At 37.9% G+C, this 17471-nt stretch overlaps 1 long non-coding RNA gene across 3 annotated transcripts in view; it reads left to right on the top strand.

The window, feature by feature from the left end:
* LOC103280023 (uncharacterized) overlaps nt 1–17471 on the top strand; it is a 1071411-nt gene that overhangs the window by 264268 nt on the left and 789672 nt on the right. For all 3 annotated transcript variants that reach the window (XR_010000971.1, XR_010000972.1, XR_010000974.1), the window contains one exon: nt 6462–6560. This is a non-coding gene — a long non-coding RNA (uncharacterized LOC103280023). The remainder of the gene's footprint in view (nt 1–6461; nt 6561–17471) is intronic.

Below are 17471 nucleotides of genomic sequence, written 5' to 3'. Positions count from 1 at the left end.
CATTGTACACTACAGTAGTGTCTTATTATGTAGAGCAGGGGTCAGTTCATGGTTCCCTAGACTGTTGATGGGCATGAAAAATTCCTATGCACATGGCACATATCTTATTTGCAGTACAAAAAAATGGAAAAAAAAAACAGTACAATACATAAAATGATGAACAATTTTAACCAACATAAACTTATCAGTATTTCAGTGGGAAGTGTGGGCCTGCTTTTGGCTGGTGAAATAGTCAGTTTAATTAGGATTGTTGTTGTTGTGTGACTTCAAGTTGTTTCAGACTTAGGGTGACCCTAAGTCTATAGTTAAGGGTGGGGCAGGATAAATGCCCTTGGAGACTGCATCCGGCCCACAAACCATAGTTTGGGCACCCCTGATATAGAGTAGTTTGGGGTGGCTTGACCTATTCATGTTTCCAAACATATGCTCCTGGTGGAAATGCTCATACGAATGTGTTGTTTGGTCATGTCTATGGGAACAATTATGCTGAACTTCCCTTTGGAATTTTAATATTACACTATTGCCTTGATACTACAGAATAAATATGTAGATAAATAACCAACAATTATTATGATAGCAATGAAGGTCGTTTCAATAAGAAAACTATTGTGTATATCAGAATTCCTGGAGCCTCCGATGGCCTAGGGGATAAAAGCCTTGTGACTTGAAGTTTGGGTTGCTGACCTGAAGGCTGCCAGGTTCAAATCCAACCTGGGGAGAGCGCGGATGAGCTCCCTCTATCAGCTCCAGCTCCATGCGGGGACATGAGAGAAGCCTCCCACAAGGATGGTAAAACATCAAAACATCCGGGCATCCCCTGGGCAACGTCCTTGCAGACGGCCAATTCTCTCACTCCAGAAACAACTCAGGTTGCTCCTGACACGAAAAAAAAAATCAGAATTCCTGTACCTCTGCCTATAAAATTGCTGTCTATGATAAACTAATGGACCAGAAAAGAGGAAACAGCAATATTTGCTTTCTTCATGGATAAGGACAATTAGACAGAGCAATCTATCTTGACTTGTCACAATCCACTGATGGCTGGTTCATGAATATGTATATCTATTTTCTTTTGTCGTTTTGCCAAAAGAATTGTTCTTATTTTATGGAATAAATTAGCTTATGTAACAAAGGCATTATTAGAAACACACAAAAAAGCAATAGCAAATTATTCTTGCATCTGTTTTGGGAATGCTCTGTGCCACTATGAGATTTGTTGTTATTTATCACGAAGTCAGCTTTGACTTATGGTGATGCCATGATTTAGAGACCTACATGAGCCTCAGTCATCAAGACTTGCTATGTCATCATAATACTAATCAATTTTAGACAGTAATGGGGTTTACTCACATTTAACTATTGATCTCTCTTCTCCCTGCTCCCCCTCATCCCCATTGTGTGTTTGAGAGTTTGAAAATAATACTTTGCAAACAAGGCCATTGCCTATAATATGTTAGTGGGGAGCGGGGTAATGATCTCATATTTGGCTCGTGATAAAGTTAAAGGCCAAAATTCTATTGTTAGCTCCAACTAGAATAGCTCCACTAAACCAGGCATGTCCAAAGTCCTGTCCAGAGGCCAATTGTGGCCCCTGTTCAAATTTCCACTGGCCCTCTCTCTCCAGGCCTCCCTCTCTTGTTTCTTTACTTGCTCCCTCTCTCCCTTGACTTGCTTCCTCTTTTTGTTTCTTCCTTCCTCTTTTTGTTTCTTCCTTCCTTCCTTCCTTCCTTCCTTCCTTCCTTCCTTGGGATCAGGGCCCTGAAAAAGGCTCCTCAGGAAGAGAGATAGCAGAACCACACTTTCCAAAGAAAGACTGGTACATGTACAGTGGTTAGAACTTCTCTTCATTTTATATATTGTATTGTTCGTTCATGTTTTTTTTTTTTTTGCCACTAATAAGACAAATGCAGTGTGCACAGGAATGCATTTATATTTTTTCAAACTATAGTTTGCTCCCTCCCACCCCCAACAGACTGAAGGACTATGAAGTGTCCCTCGGCTTAAAAAATTTGGACACCCCAGCACTAAACTAATGGAGTTGACATAGTAAGTCCCTTTTGGTTTAACAGTTGTTGTTACTGTTAGTGTTGTTTTTACCTTCCATCAAACTGACTTTGGCTTATGGAGACACTATGAGGAAGAGACCTTCAAACTACCCTATCATCAGCTTTGCTCAGACCTTATAGACACAAAAACATGACCTCTGTAATGCAGCCTTTTATTCCTACTGCCTTCCGTTTTGTTGTGCATTATCATCTTTTCCAGAGAATCATGTTATGTTCTGATATGTCCATTGTCCAATAACCTCAATTTAGTCATTTTGACTACTGGTGTGGGCTTGTTTTGCTCTTAGATCCATTTATTTGTCTTTTGTCATTGTCATCCACAGAACTCTTCTCTACCATTACATTTCAAATACCCTTATTTTCTTTCTGTCAGCTTTCTTCACTATCCTGCACTGCATAATGAAAATGGGTACAAACACAGGAAGTGAAAATGAGTATATACAATTCTGTCTTTTGCATTTAATGGTATAATTTACATGAGAATTTGATCTAGTTCCTTTCTACCTGTTTTTTTTCAAATCATAGCTTTCTGACTTCAGTCCCCATTTTCATTATTTACTAAGTTAAGGTTGTAAGCGATGAAGTAAAAAAGAGTGTTATACAAAGAATTTTGGACATGGAAGCACAAAACGATATAGCCACCCTCAGTAAGGTTGCCAACCTAAAATGGCTGAGATGATTTAAACATACCTTTCAAATTTAAAAATTCAAATGCCAAAACATTTTAGGGAGGTATTCACTCAAGCTAGATTTGATCAGCTAAATACAATGGTTAGATTTGGGAGATTTAACCGCATCCCTTATAATGAATGGATTTGTATCTGCAGAGCACCTTAAATTGAGAATATAGCACACATATTATTTGATTGTAAATTGTACCAGAAGATGAGAGACTTTGTTAGGGATTCCTCTTCTTCAGAAGAGGAAGGGGAGCAGGAAAGTGTTCTTGAATCTGAGGGTGAGTTGGAATCTGAGGAGGAGATTTTGCAAGTACCCACATTTCAGGAGAAACAAAAGGAAACAGAGCAAAGATGTTCAGCTAGAATAGCTGCCAGAAATGCAGCTGAGTAATTAGGAACTGCCCTAGCAGCTGGGAGGGGACTCAGGGCTATAAAGCAGAAGCAGGTGAAGCCAGCTCTTGCTGGTAACAAACTGCTTCAAGTCTGCATCTGGGAAACTGCTCCTAAGGATTTATTGCTGTTTCTTTGTCTGAAGTAAGACTGCTATTTGATTTGAGAATTTAACAGAGACTAAGAACTGGGTTTGCCCTAAAACTTCCTTGTTTCCTTTTGCATTATTCCACTGAGTGTGCTGTACTTTATGTTTGCTAAAGTAAAGCAGTTTTCATTTACTTACCACAGTGTTTTAAGGCTGTTATTGAAAGACAAAACAGAACAGACTTGTACCTTGGTTCATATATCAAACTGACAATTCATTGGGAATCCCACATCAGAACAACATATTTTATGTGCGGCCAAGGCCCAAAAATAACATATAAAACAGTAAAGCAATATATCTGAAAATCACATATGTGGGGCTGATGGGTTAAATTGTAGGGGTGATATGGAAACATGATGTATATATTCAGTTTTATCATATTTATTTACTGCATTGTTATAGATGTTTTATTTAACTTACTATATGGAGTCTAATAATGTTTTACCAAGCCTTTTTGTTTGGCTTGGTACTGTGATATGGCCTAAGGGCTAATCAGTAAATACTACTAAGTTAAGGTACAGAAGATTTTGAACCATTTTGTTGTCTTCACACATTTTAATATTTAAAAAACTATAAATATTAATGCTGAATATACATGAAACTTGACACTTGAGTCTTCACAGATACATTGAAAACCCAACAGATGTGAGTTAGTCTTTCATCTATCATTGCTGTTAGTGATATTGGATTGTGGTGTGTCTTCAAATCGTTTCCAACTTAAGGTGAACCTATCACAGGATTATCTTGGCAAAATTTGTTCCGAGAGAGGTCACTTTTACCTTCCTCTGAAGCTGAGAGATAACAACCTTCCCAAGATCATGCAGTGGATTTTCATTGCCATCTGGAGATTCAAACCTATTATGACACATCAGTCAATTCTAGAATATGTTAGCTATTAGAGATAAGTACCACAATTACAAGTAATGGGTTGTTGGCATGGTGAGCAAGGGGCAGCAATTAAGTTCTATTTCAAAAGTAGTGGGACTTGTCCTAACTTTCTTGGAGTATAATAGATAATAATTTCAGATACTTTTAATCTCTCTCTTTTAAAAAAATTGAGAGGCATAATGAAAATAAAGAGACGTAATGAGTAGGACAATAAGTTATTTCGCTAACATTTCACTGAGAGATGAAATTGAGTTACATTTTGAAACACTGTAGCAATTAATGGGCATTAAAAACTTTTAAAGGGCAAAATTTGATTCCAGTAAAGGTTAATTGATGATGTCTAAGGAGTTTAGGAAACCTTCCCTTTATGGAGAAGTGATGCATGTCTGTGTACCTCATACTGTTACTATGAGGTGTGTGCAAGTGTTGCAAAATATTATAGAAATAATTAATCTACTGCCGAATTTTCTTGCAGAGGCTTGAATCTGAACCGCACCATATTTAGATTCAAGTAGAATAGATTGTTGTGGTTTACCTAGCTTCATTCAACTATAGCTGCCATCAATCTTATCAAACAGAATTAATAATTACAGAAGTGTCCTCCAACATCGAATGTGCCATAGTTGCCTGCCATTGATTTAGACAAATGGTTGCTCTTCTATAGTTCACATCTGTAATTAAAGTGGAAGTATATGAAGTTTTCCCACTCTCTTTTCATGGAGTCACAATCAATGGTTCTTGCTTGAAGTGAAAGGAAGGCACGTGCATTGATGGAGATTCTTGAACATTATATTTCCAGAACAACACTATGCAAGTCTATTTGGTCCTACAGTATTTGCTGAAGCTGCCTTCTGGACCAGAAATACAAGGATCCCATTCTTAGTAGCAGGCATGTGGACACATACCATATGCATTTTCCCTTTTAGATATGTGAATGTACGATGCATGTGTCTATTGGTTCCAAATCCCATTGATTTCTTACATCAAATATACATAGTCAAATATGATAAAAACATCAAATGAAATTTAGTTTTATTTTACTTCAGTCCAGTTTCCTTCCACATGCTTTATCACTAGGCAATTGAACTTGGGATGTTGAGTTTTAAGTGCTCCCTGAGCCATGAGAATTAAAATTTGGACTTACTTGCCTTCAGCACAGCTTCCTTCCATATGTCTTATCACTAGCTTAAGAGCAATGAAACTTGGGATATCCAGCATTTAAGTGCCCCCAGAGCCATGAACATGACTCAACAGCCTTGGGTCAGTTACTTTTTCTAGGACTGACCTACTTCACCAGGTCTTGAGAGGATAAAAGTGGGAAGAGGAAAACTACATTAGTTAGCTTAAACTTATTGGAGATATTAAACAAGATGAAGAAACAGTAAAAGGTATAAACTAGAAAATTTTCTCCCGAATATTTTACATATTATTCAACTACTTTATCTAATCTATTTTGTAATATTTTTGAGGTTTGCTGGATATATGGGATCAAACTTCAAATGTATCTTAATTATATTTGTATTAGCTTGATAACCAAAATAAAGTGGCCCCTTGGTATCCTCTAGGGTTTTGTTCCGGGATTGATAGATGCCAAAACCTGTGGATGATCAAATAAACAATGGCATAGTGAAATGGTGTCCTTTATATAAAATGTCAACTTCCAGATTTGCTTTTTAGAATTTTATTTTTGGAATGTTTCAAGTTTTAGGGTGGATGAATCTGGGGATACAGAATCCATTGATAGAGGGTCAATTTTACCTCCTCTTTTCTTTCTTTACTTTAGCCAGCCCTTTTTGTTTGAGTGGACTCAAGACAAATCTTCTATTAATATTGAAAAAGTTATTATTTGTTACATAACAAAAAACTGCTGATTTTTTTTCTGCAAAAGAGACATAATATAGGACAACATTGTTTACAAATAAGATCTGCATTGATAACACCCTTTTTCAGGTGCTCTCCTCCAGGTGATATTCTTCCATGTATAGGAAAGAGTGATCCCCATCATCCACAGACTGGGAAGAGAAAAGTGTGAGGTACTATGCCTGCATTAGATGCCTAGATTTGCAACCTTGCATTATCGGGGGAGTCTGTGTTCATCAAACAAAGGAATCACTTCAGACTTTCTCCCAACCTGTTGCCTTCCAGATGATGTGAGATCTACTCCAAAATATCCAGAGGACTCCAGGTCACCTATTTATGGGGCTCCAATTACTCTCTTCATCCATGTAGTCTCTAGAAAGCTTGGAAAAGTTTTGTTTTTTTCAATAAAAGTTTTGTTTTGTTTTACAGCTTCCGGAGTATCCCTATGGGGCACGTATTCTAGGAACTCTACTGAATCCAGTCTCTGGATTTCAAATACCATGGAATGGAGATGACTGAGAGAAGAAGGTATAGGAAATAAGAGTTCAAATATATTCAGTCCTTATGTTCAGTCATAAAAATACTGAGACTTTTGAGACTGTGCTGATATATACATGATAAACATGAAAACAATACCATTTGCTCATTTGACAACATATGGTAGCTGACCCACTTCTGCCCAGCCTTGTAATTGGGTTGTGTATTATTATCTGCAGTAGCTCCTAAATGTTTCAGATTTCTTGAGAATAACAAGCAATGAACCCAAAAGGCCTGAGGCCCATTGAAATTAGTGCAAATGCTCTTCTGAGCCATAACAACACTTTCAGAAACTTGCAAATATAACATAATCTTCCCTTAAGCACTGCAGTGAAAAGTTAGTGTTGATCCTTTCTTTTATGTTCTTCAAATAATTGCTTAATGCTTGCTCTTATTACATGCAGCTTGCTAGGAGAGAACATGATAAAGATCATTTATCACTCCTGTCAATAACACAAAAAAATTCTTCAGCAGACAATAAAACATGAATACATAGCTTGCAATGCAGGTAGTGGTTTATGTGAATAATTTTACAGAATGGCAGTCCAATCAAACTGCCTTTCAAACCCTTGAGATAAATCAGACAAAAAGGGAAACATTTTTATGATTATAATAATCCTCATTTGGTAACATTCTATAAAAACCCAGAGGCTGACAAACATAGATTTTCATTGTAAAGCTTTCTGCTGAATTTTTAAAATGGTCGCGACCAAAGCACAATTGTTTTCAAGCACTTTACATACAAACCAGCACATAAGTGGTTGTGTGTTTGCATATGCTCTTACCAGTGTAAAGGTGATAGCAGAAAAATAGGAATAAAATCTACTCCACAGAACTTCACACAGAAAATATAACTATTTCATTCATCTATAGTAGTTTGACCCCATTTTTAATTTCATGACTCGTGTGAATCCTGGGATTTGTTATTTGATGGTGGTTATTAAGAAACTCCTGTGAAATTCATGGGGTCTCCATAGGTTGACAGGTGACTTGAAGGCTCATGCACATGTCTGGAATTTCTATCAACTATGATATATAGCACATACATTCTCAGTGCATCTCCATATAACAGAACTACATAATCTGTTAATGTTAGGAAATGCGAGAGCTAGTGCTGGATCTTTCAAGGAGAATACTCATAGTAGCAAGGGAGAAGTTGGCCAACAAAAATCCCATAACCACTTACTTGCCACAGAGTGAATAAAAAGTTCCAGGCTTCTTTGTAAAATATATCAAGGTAGCTTTACTTATAAATACTTGATTTAACACCCAAATATGTCATCTAATGGAGGAAAGAGAATGTGTGATGAAACAAACAAAACAAAAAGAAACCTGAAAACATACAAATAGTTAGAGAGTATATGACCCATGGATAAGTTGAACATCATTCCATGGAGATAGGAAAGCACCAATGCTAGCTTAGGGGGCTAGGAGCAATTTCCCCACCCAGATATTCAAAAAGTTGGTGCTACGTTTGCATTCTCCTGGGATAGACTATTCTCTGGCCTTTTGCCACTCTACTCAGACAAGGGGATGGTTCCTTTTTTTTTAAGGTACAGTGTTCACATTGTCCCATGTTTAAGTCAACTCAGTTTTTACGGGGTTGATTTTTTACCCTATATTCTTACATATAAATGTTTAGGTTTGGTGGTGATATATAGTTCAGTCTAGAAAATGAAGGACTTTTTTAAACAAAAGTAACTTACAGTATAAGACACTGCTGTAGCAAAGTAAATACATTTTAGCCTGTTTTTTTGTTTGCACTATGGTCAATCAGTTGCCTATATGGAGCCTATCATGAATATGATTTTATTCCTTGAATGTTTTGGAGTGTCAGAAAGAAGAAAAAGTGGTATGTGTCATAAAGACTGGCCATCTCCAATAAACGAAGTTTTTGGATGGTCAATGTGCACAAGCACCCAGAATTCCAAAATGGTGGCATCTCATGCCTTTTGAACAATATAGTTTTGGTAAGATTATTTGCCTTGAGTAAGTGACACAGAGCTGTGATGCATGTAATACCATCTGAGCACCGAGTTAGTTCCCAACCTGTAAGCATCATCATAAAATACCCAAATAGGACCATAGAAATCTACATAGGCCCTATAAACAACATTCATGCATTGGATCAATAAAAAAGACCTCCAAGGTTGTGCTGCTTCAAAGGCTGGGTCAACATTTATTTTCTCTTTGTCCATTGGAACTATATGCCAGGAGTGGTGTACAAAAAGAAATCACATTTTCAGAGTCACATCTAGTTTTATTTTGAGGACACTCAGGAGGCCTTGCATGAGTTTTGTATAAATAGGGCATGGTCTTCAGACCTTTGATAATTTTAGTTGCCCTCCTCTGAACATGTTCTAGCTTGCCAATATCTCTCTTGAATTGTGGTGCCCAGAATTGGACACAGTATTCCAGATGAGATCTGACTAAAGTAGAATAGAGAGGCATCCTTGATCTAGACACTATACTCCTTTTGATACAGCCCCAAATCCCCATCTTTTTTGCTTCTGTTGTTTTTGCTTCACTCTGTTGGCTTGCATTCAACATGTTTTCCAGTAAGACTTCAAGATCTCTTTTACACGTGCTGTTGTTGAGTCAGGAGCCACCCATCCTGTATCTGTGCATTTCAATTTTTTTTGCCTAATTGTAGTTCAGTGTTCCCTCACTACTTCGCGGTTCACTTTTCTCAGATTCACTGTTTCGCGGTTTTTCAATAAACTCTAAAAGACTATTATAAATAATAAAAAATTACAATTTACAGCCTAAGGAAGGCAGGAAGGTGAAGCCAAAGCGAGAGAAAAGGAGCCCAAGAGACAACAAGAGGAGGAGGTGATTTATCAACACACGATTGGGTGATAAAGATTTAAAATAGTGTATAACTACTAAAATAATGTATAAATATTAAAATAAATGTAGTGTCCCTACTTCGCGGATTTTCACTTATTGTGGGTGGTCCTGGAACCTAACCCCAGCGATAAGTGAAGGAACACTGTATCTCACATTCCTCCTTGTTGAAATTCATTTTGGTAGTTTGGACCTAGCTTTCTAATCTGTCATTTTGAATTTTGATCCTCTTTTCTGGAGTATTTGCGATCTCTCCCAATTTGTTGTCATTTGCAAACTTGATAAGCACACCCTATAAACCTTCATCCAAATCATTAATAAAGATGTTGAACAACACCAGGCCTAGGACAGAACCCTTTGGCATTCCACTAGTCACTTCTTTCCTGGATGAAGATGAAGCATTGGTGAGCACCCTTTGGGTTTGGTCATTTAACCAATTACAAATCCACCTAAAAGTAGTATTGTCTAGCCCACATTTTGCTAGTTTGTTTGAAAGAAAGTCATGGGGACCTTGTCTACACTACTATAGTGCTATTATTCAACTTTAACTGCTATGGCTGCCTCCTGTGGAATTCTGGAATCTAAAGTAGGTGAAGCCCAAGTGTTTTCTGAGCCTGAATTCTAAAGGACCTTCCTGAACTGCAACACCTTGGATTCCATAGGAGGCAGCTACAGCAGTTCATTTGATTGCATGTTGCAAGTTTCTTCTGGTGTGAGAGAATCAGCTGTCTACAAAGACATTGCCCAGGGGGTGCCTAGATGTGTTTTGATCCTGCAGGGAGGCTTCTCTCATGTCCCCAATACCTCAATCCATGGCTGATGCCAAATGAGAGACTCCCTCCTGGGCACACAGAAGACAGGGCGACTTGGAAGGCACTGAACCCTAGCACCACAAGATGCAGAGCCAACCATAAGAAATGGGGCTACAAAGTGGAGTCTGCGACATGTGGGTACGGAGGAGAGCAAACCAGAGATCACCCATTACAATGCAGCCTGAGTCCTGCCACATGCACAATGGAGGACCTTTTTATAGCAACACCAGAGGCCCTCCAAGTGGCCAGCTACTGGTCAAAGGACATTTAGTATCATGCCAAGTTTTTAATTATGTTGTGTTTTAAATACATTACAACTGTACCCTCGGTTTGCTTCTGATACGATAAATAAATACATAGCCATTGTAGTTAAAGTGGAATAGTAATGCTATAACCATGCAGTGTGATATTGACCTAGATTCTAATAGTGCAAACCATATCAGTTAAATTCACTTGCAGTCACATAATATTTTGGAGGAAAGGAATATCACTTGGGTGGAACATTAATAAAATAAAATAGCATCTGATAGCCAGCATTGCTATTTAGCCAAGTGCTACTGAAACATGAATCAAACCTCACACTGTTATAACGACAAGGGATTTTAAAGGTCATACATCTCCTCTCTGGGCTTCAGTATGACATTAACCCAAAGCTACATAACTATTAGAAGTAAACAATTTATACGGTTGTATACCTATGAGGGGTGTTCTTCCGAAAACATAAAACCGTTCTTCTGAAAACAAAAAACTATTGCTGTGGACACAACTATGTATTGTGTATACATCAAAAGTCTTTAAAATAAATTTTATGTAAATCTGATGAAATATAAACATTATCTTTAAGATGTTACTGCAATAGCTATAAACAGGAAGCATGAGCCGTTTAAGCATCTTCTTTCTTCCCTTGTTCCTCTGTATATTCCAAATCACCTTTAAGAAGTCTCTTATACTTCCTTGCTCGATTTCTTACATTTTCCTTACCATCTCTTCCTTCAGCTTCTCTTTTTCCTGTCCCTCAATTATGTCTTTAATCTCTTCTATTCTTGCTTTGACATTTGTAACTCTGCATTTAACATAGATTTTCCTACAGCTGTTTTAATCAGTCCAAATTCTTTATATTAGGGAATTCATATTAATTATTCCTTCCTCCTTGGTATGAATCATTACTAACCATTTTGCCGGCTAAATCATTCTTTAGCACTCTCATAAAGCATTACATTTTACACCGACTCTTTCACACTCTGTGCCTTCTGGAATTAGAGAACTGGTGCTGAAGTGGTGGCAACCGCAGAAAAATCTTGCACAGCTTCTATGGAAATGTCAAATCATAATAACCTCTTCGGACAGACCTTGAGGTAGGAATCAGTGTGGTCTTAAATAAATCATTTGCAATAGAAAATGTGCTTCTCAGATGCCCAGCACTGAAACTAGGAGAGCAAGCAGGAAAATGATTTTCTGTATTCACACTAACAGACAAATCCATAGTATTGCAAAGCTGGAATTCAAGACAAGCGTCATCGCTTAGAGCTCAGACCTTATACTCCTTATTACTGGTACTGACTTGTGAACAATTAAGATTCAGATAGTTTAATATAGCTTCCTGCTTCTATATGTAATGGAGACAATAGAAACTAAAAAGAACAAACCACCCAAGTCTATGATTAAGTACATTATCTTCTTCATCTATGTCCTTTCTTGTATTTATTTACTTGCATTTTTTTCTTGTCTCCTTCATTTCTCAGTTCTTTCTTCTCTCCTCTTTTTCTTTTTCTATAAAAATTGAAATGAAAAATAACAATTTTTTGGATGCACAGGGGGCTTGCAGTAGGTTGACAAGGAATGTTCTGTCAGGTGAATGGGTATTACCTTGTGCAATATTAAATGCTGCCCATACTATTTTGGGTTATTTTTCTGAAGCAGTATACAGTAGAATCTCACTTATCCAAGCTAAACTGGCCAGCAGAACCTTGGATAAGCGAATATATTGGATAATAAGGAGGGATTAAAGAAAAGCCTATTAAACATCAAATTAGATTATGATTTTACATGGTGGCACAGTGTGTTAAAGCAGACTTGTGGACCAAAAGGTCCCAGGCACAGTGTGTTAAAATTTGTGGACCAAAAGGTCCCAGGTTCAAATCCCGGGAGCGGAATGAGTACCAGCTCCTGCCAACCTAGCAGTTCAAAAACATGCCAATGTGAGTAGATCAATAGGTACCGCTCTGGCGGGAAGGTAACAGCGCTCCATGCAGTCATAATGGCCACATGACCTTGGAGGTGTCTACGGACAACGCCGGCTCTTCGGCTTAGAAATGGAGATGAGCACCAAGCCCCAGAGTCAGTGACAACTGGACTTAACGTCAGGGGAAAACCTTTAACCTTTACAAATTAAGCACCAAAACATCACGTTATATAATAAATTTGACAGAAAAAACAGTTCAATATGCAGTAATGTTATGTTGTAATTCCTGTATTTACAAATTTAGCACCAAAATATCACAATATATTGAAAACATTGACTACAAAAATGCCATGGATAATCCAGAACCTTGGATAAGAGAGTCTTGGATAAGTGAGACTCTACTCTAGTTCCTTGTATTGTAATGTCCATAATAAAAAGGTTAACCAGAATGTCTGCCCAGCGTCTTTTAAATATTTTTTTCAACAAGATATCCTTTTCCTGTAGAAATTAACAGTGAGTTGTTTTCTTTTAAAAATTACAGTACTATGGTGCAATAGCTTGAGCATTGAACTACGATAGGCTTCAGATCTTCACTTAGCAGTGGAAACTTAGTGGGTGACCTTGGGCAAAAGATACTCTCTCAATTTTATTGGGAGAAATTGGCAAACTTCCTCTGAAGCAAACTCTATAAAAGAGATCCATAGAGTTAGAGTCCACCTGAAGATGCATACAACAATAACAGCAACAACAACAATTGATGGTAGTACTTTTCCTTACTTATATTTTGCTTTGCTGTTGTTCCCCTCGATCCAAAGGAACAGGCAGGGAAGAAATAAATATTGTCACCATTGTTCTTGTTTTATCTTTTTGCTAGTAGAGTATATGAAATTGCTCAAAATACACAGCGTTGACCTTGCTCCAGTAACTTTTGCAATACTAATCAGGATGCAGACAAGTAGACAATGCAAACAAACTAGCAAATTAGCATTCATCATTTGTTGTGCTCTTAAGAGACTCCTGTGGTTCCAAGAGTGGAAAGCTTTTCAAGAGGCAATAGACCCTTGGGATGCCTGTCCATTACAGATGGCCCTTAATAAAAGGATGCAAAAGAAAAGCAAGTAGCTCAGACAAATCAAACACGATTGCCAGGGGAAATGTGTGTATTCATAATTTATCAGTTACTTTCATGGTCTGACTTTTCTTCAGTGAGCTCAAGGTACAAACACCCTGAGAGTGGAATACCCTGCCAAAGGAAGTGAAGGTGGCTGTATCTTTTTGCGCTTTCAGTTTTGCGCTAAAACTGTGCTGTTCCACGTAAAATCTGGTCTGTTTAAAATGTTTTGTTTTCAATAATTTTTGAAGCAGTATGTTTTTTTCTAAAATGTTTTTATTTGAGCTCCATGCAGTCATGTTTGCCACATGACCTTGGGGGTGTCTACGGACAACGCTGCCTCTTTGGCTTAGAAATGGAGATGAGCACCAACCCCCAGAGTCAGACATGACTGGACTTAATGTCAGGGGAAAGCCTTTACCTTTTATCAGTTGCTTACAAGTATACAAATTACAGTACTTAGGATCAGAAGTATTTTGGATTCCCCCCCCCCCCTTCAGATTTTGGAATATCAGTTTTGCATATGCAATGCATGTACATATATAATGGAATACCTTGGAGATGGGATCTAAGTCTAAACACGACATTCATGTTTCATATACATAAACACATACATACATTGATGGTGATTTTATACAATGTTTTTAAATTTTGTGCATGAAACAAAGTTTGTGTACACTGAACCAATGGAAAGCAAAACTCTCGCTATCCTTGCCACCCACATGGACAGTTTTGTATTTTTGACTATTTCATATTTATGTCAGAATGGGGTGCCCAAAGACTGTAAGGAAGTAGCAGTGACACAATCATGATCCATTTCCTTTCCATGTACCTGTTATGCCCAAGGCAGCTGGAGCACCGAAAACCAACACAAAGACCAATAACAATATAATATCTTTATTAAAGCAAATAAAGTTCCAAAAGGAAATAAGCAGCAAAGTTGTAGAAGCAATTGACCTTTCAGTAAAGATCAGTTTTTGTCCAATAAGTATGAGTCTTATGTCCAGTATTAGAGTTTAAAATCCAGAAACCGAAACACACTCAAACTCCGCCTGAGTTTTGAGTGGGGAAAAGGGCAAGTAGCAAGAAGAGTTCTCTAGAATAAATGTCCAAAAACAGGATTTCAGGGCAAGGCAGGAACTAGATGTTCTGGGTCTGAAACACAGTCCAAACTTGGCAAGGAGGTAGACCGGCGCCTGGTCTACTCAAGAATAAGTGCACCGTCAGGCCGCTTGGAAACCAGGAGCTGGAGACGATGTTTCTTAGTGAGATGTAAAGTTGTCACCGCAAAGGCAAGTTCTCAACACAACACTTTTATTGAAGTTTATAAGCTTCCCCCAAACCAGGTGCCTAACTCCCTAAAATTTCCCAAGAGAACTGAGCTTGTTACAGTTATTACACCAGATGTCTAACTCCCCAATTCTTCCCAAGAGAACTGGGCTTAACCATAGTCACCACGCTCCGCTAATCTGGCGCTTCTCCGGAGGCTCTGTCTGTTTGATCTGTCTGTATTTACAAATGCCCTACGATCAAAAGCTAAGTTTTCCAGAGAATCTGGGAGAGCCGGCATTGTTTCAAGGGCATTCTTAATTGGCTCTGGCTCGGAAATGTCAACATGAGGCATCTGGAAGGGTGTCGAATCTTGCTAGCTTGGGAGAAAACCCAAATCTTCTTCATCCGGGTCCAGAAAGGGCACAGGGTCCAGGGTCAAAGGTGCCCTAGGCATCACAGTACCAATGGAAAAGGTGATGGCATCAGTGTGCAGTTTTGACAGTGGATCAGACCAAATCAGATCCAATCCCACTGCCCAGACTGGTCCAAACCTGTGATATATTCCTAAGTTTATAGTAAAATTAGTTGAAACAAAAACCTCAGTACTCACCAGAAATGGCTGGGCTATGCATTGTGGGGACAGCCAATCTCCCATTTGGGATGAATCCAGGATTTTTGTTTTTGTTTGTTTTTTGTTTTGTTTTTTTGCAAGAGTAGACAATGCCTATGTACGAGTGGAGTGGCTACAAGATCTCCATTTAATATTATTTTATAACATTTGGTGGGCAGTATCACTTTTCTCCAAGAATGCTATTTACTTCCTCTTTTTCACTGGCATAACTTTCCTTCTCAAGCTATTTTGATGGAGGAGTTGGCCTGACATGTCTTACCTGTGGGTTACATTTAAGAGAAATGAAAGTCATTTCATTACTGCAACTCGCCTTCCCACCTTTATACACTAAGACCTATGATAACAGTGAGGAAAGGGCACTTTGACAGAACAGTCAGTTGTAATAAACATATACCAAGGTAGTATGCTTCGTCTCTGCTTAGCAAGGAGACCCTACAAAAAGCTGCTGTAAGTTGATGCTCCCCTTAGGAAATAGGTGACTTACCATCAGCTTTCTCTTTTCAGTAGAAATAAATCAGGATAGCCAGCTAGGAAATGAAGAACGAGGAAGAGCTGAATATGATCAGTATTTCATTTCCTTTCAGAAAACTATTTACCTCATGTGGTAACCTTGCCACATTTATTTATCTGTTGTGAGGCCAGAACAGTGCCTCTAGCAACATACCTTATTTTAAAAAGTCCCCAAACTCCAGGCAATCATATAACAGAAGGAGCAGAAAATACTCCCTGGGCGAATGTTTAATTTTTCCTTTTAAATTATTGCCTTGCAACACTAGATAATAGAGGAGAATGATATTGTGGGTTTATATGTATTCGAAAAGGCTGATTTGTGTCAAGAGAGAAAAACATTTTGTGAACAATTGAAAAAGTGATTTTCATTATCATGAAAAGTGAGAGAAGAGAAAATAAACTCAGCAAATTTAGATTAACTTATTTAATTTCCATTGTCGAACCAATTTGGTTTTCCACTGTTGAACCAATTAGATTAACCAGTTTAATGTTCAATTAATCTAAATTGTGTGGCAAACCGAAATACATTAAAGGCACTAGAGTCTTCTGACCTTGGAAGCTACACATGGTCAGTCCTGGTTAATATTTAGATGGGAGACCACTGAAGAATACCAGGAACTATATCTCAGAGGAAGGAACTGGAAAAACTATCTCTGAAGATTCCTCACCTAAGAAAACTAAGAAATTCATGTCATCCCATTATAAAATAAGAGAGCCACAGTGGAGCAATGGGTTAAACCCTTGTATTGGATGACCTACTGACCTAAAGATTGGTTGTTTGAATCTGCAAGATGGGATGAGCTCCCATCTGTTAGCTCTAGCTTCCCATGTGGGGACATGAGAGAAGCCCCCACAGGATGTTAACACATCCCCTGGAAACGTCTTTGAAGATGACTGATTCTCTTACACCAGAAGTGACATGCAGTATGTTCTCAATTCGTTTCTGACATGATAAAAAATTAGAAAATAAGACAAAAGGGGGTAGAAATTTGTATATAATTTGCATGTAATCATTTATATGCAGGTATGTAATTTAAAAAATAATAATTACTAGAATGTTATCATTACAGAAAGCCAACCAATTAGTTTCAATCACCACAAAAAACCGAAACTGTTAAATGGTTTTTCACTCCAGATAGATTTGTTTGTTTATTTCCAATGAATTTGTGTGTGTGTGTGTGGGTGGGATATCTGAGGGTGCAAAATATATTAGGAAATAAATTCAAAAGGGTTAAAGGTTTAAAATGAGAGCCAGTGTCAGTGGTGGACTAGGACTCTGGAAAAAATCTTCACTTAGTCCTGGAGATCCACTGGGTGACCTTGAGTAAGTCACATTCACCATCTCAGAATAAAAGCAAACCCTCTCAGAAGAAATCTAGCCAAGAAAACCCCACAATAGGGTCACCATAAGTAGGGAATAAATTGAACAACAAAGGTTGTACAGAAAATGATAATATTGTATTGAAATGTCATTTTCTCTGCAGAAAATGCTACTTTCACAAAATAAGTAATAACTGCAACTATTTTCATCAGATTA

This window comes from Anolis carolinensis, chromosome 1 (genome assembly GCF_035594765.1).
Source record: "Anolis carolinensis isolate JA03-04 chromosome 1, rAnoCar3.1.pri, whole genome shotgun sequence".
NCBI lineage: Eukaryota > Metazoa > Chordata > Lepidosauria > Squamata > Dactyloidae > Anolis > Anolis carolinensis.
Note: the sequence above shows the minus strand (reverse complement) of the source record. Positions and strands in the feature narration are given on the sequence as shown.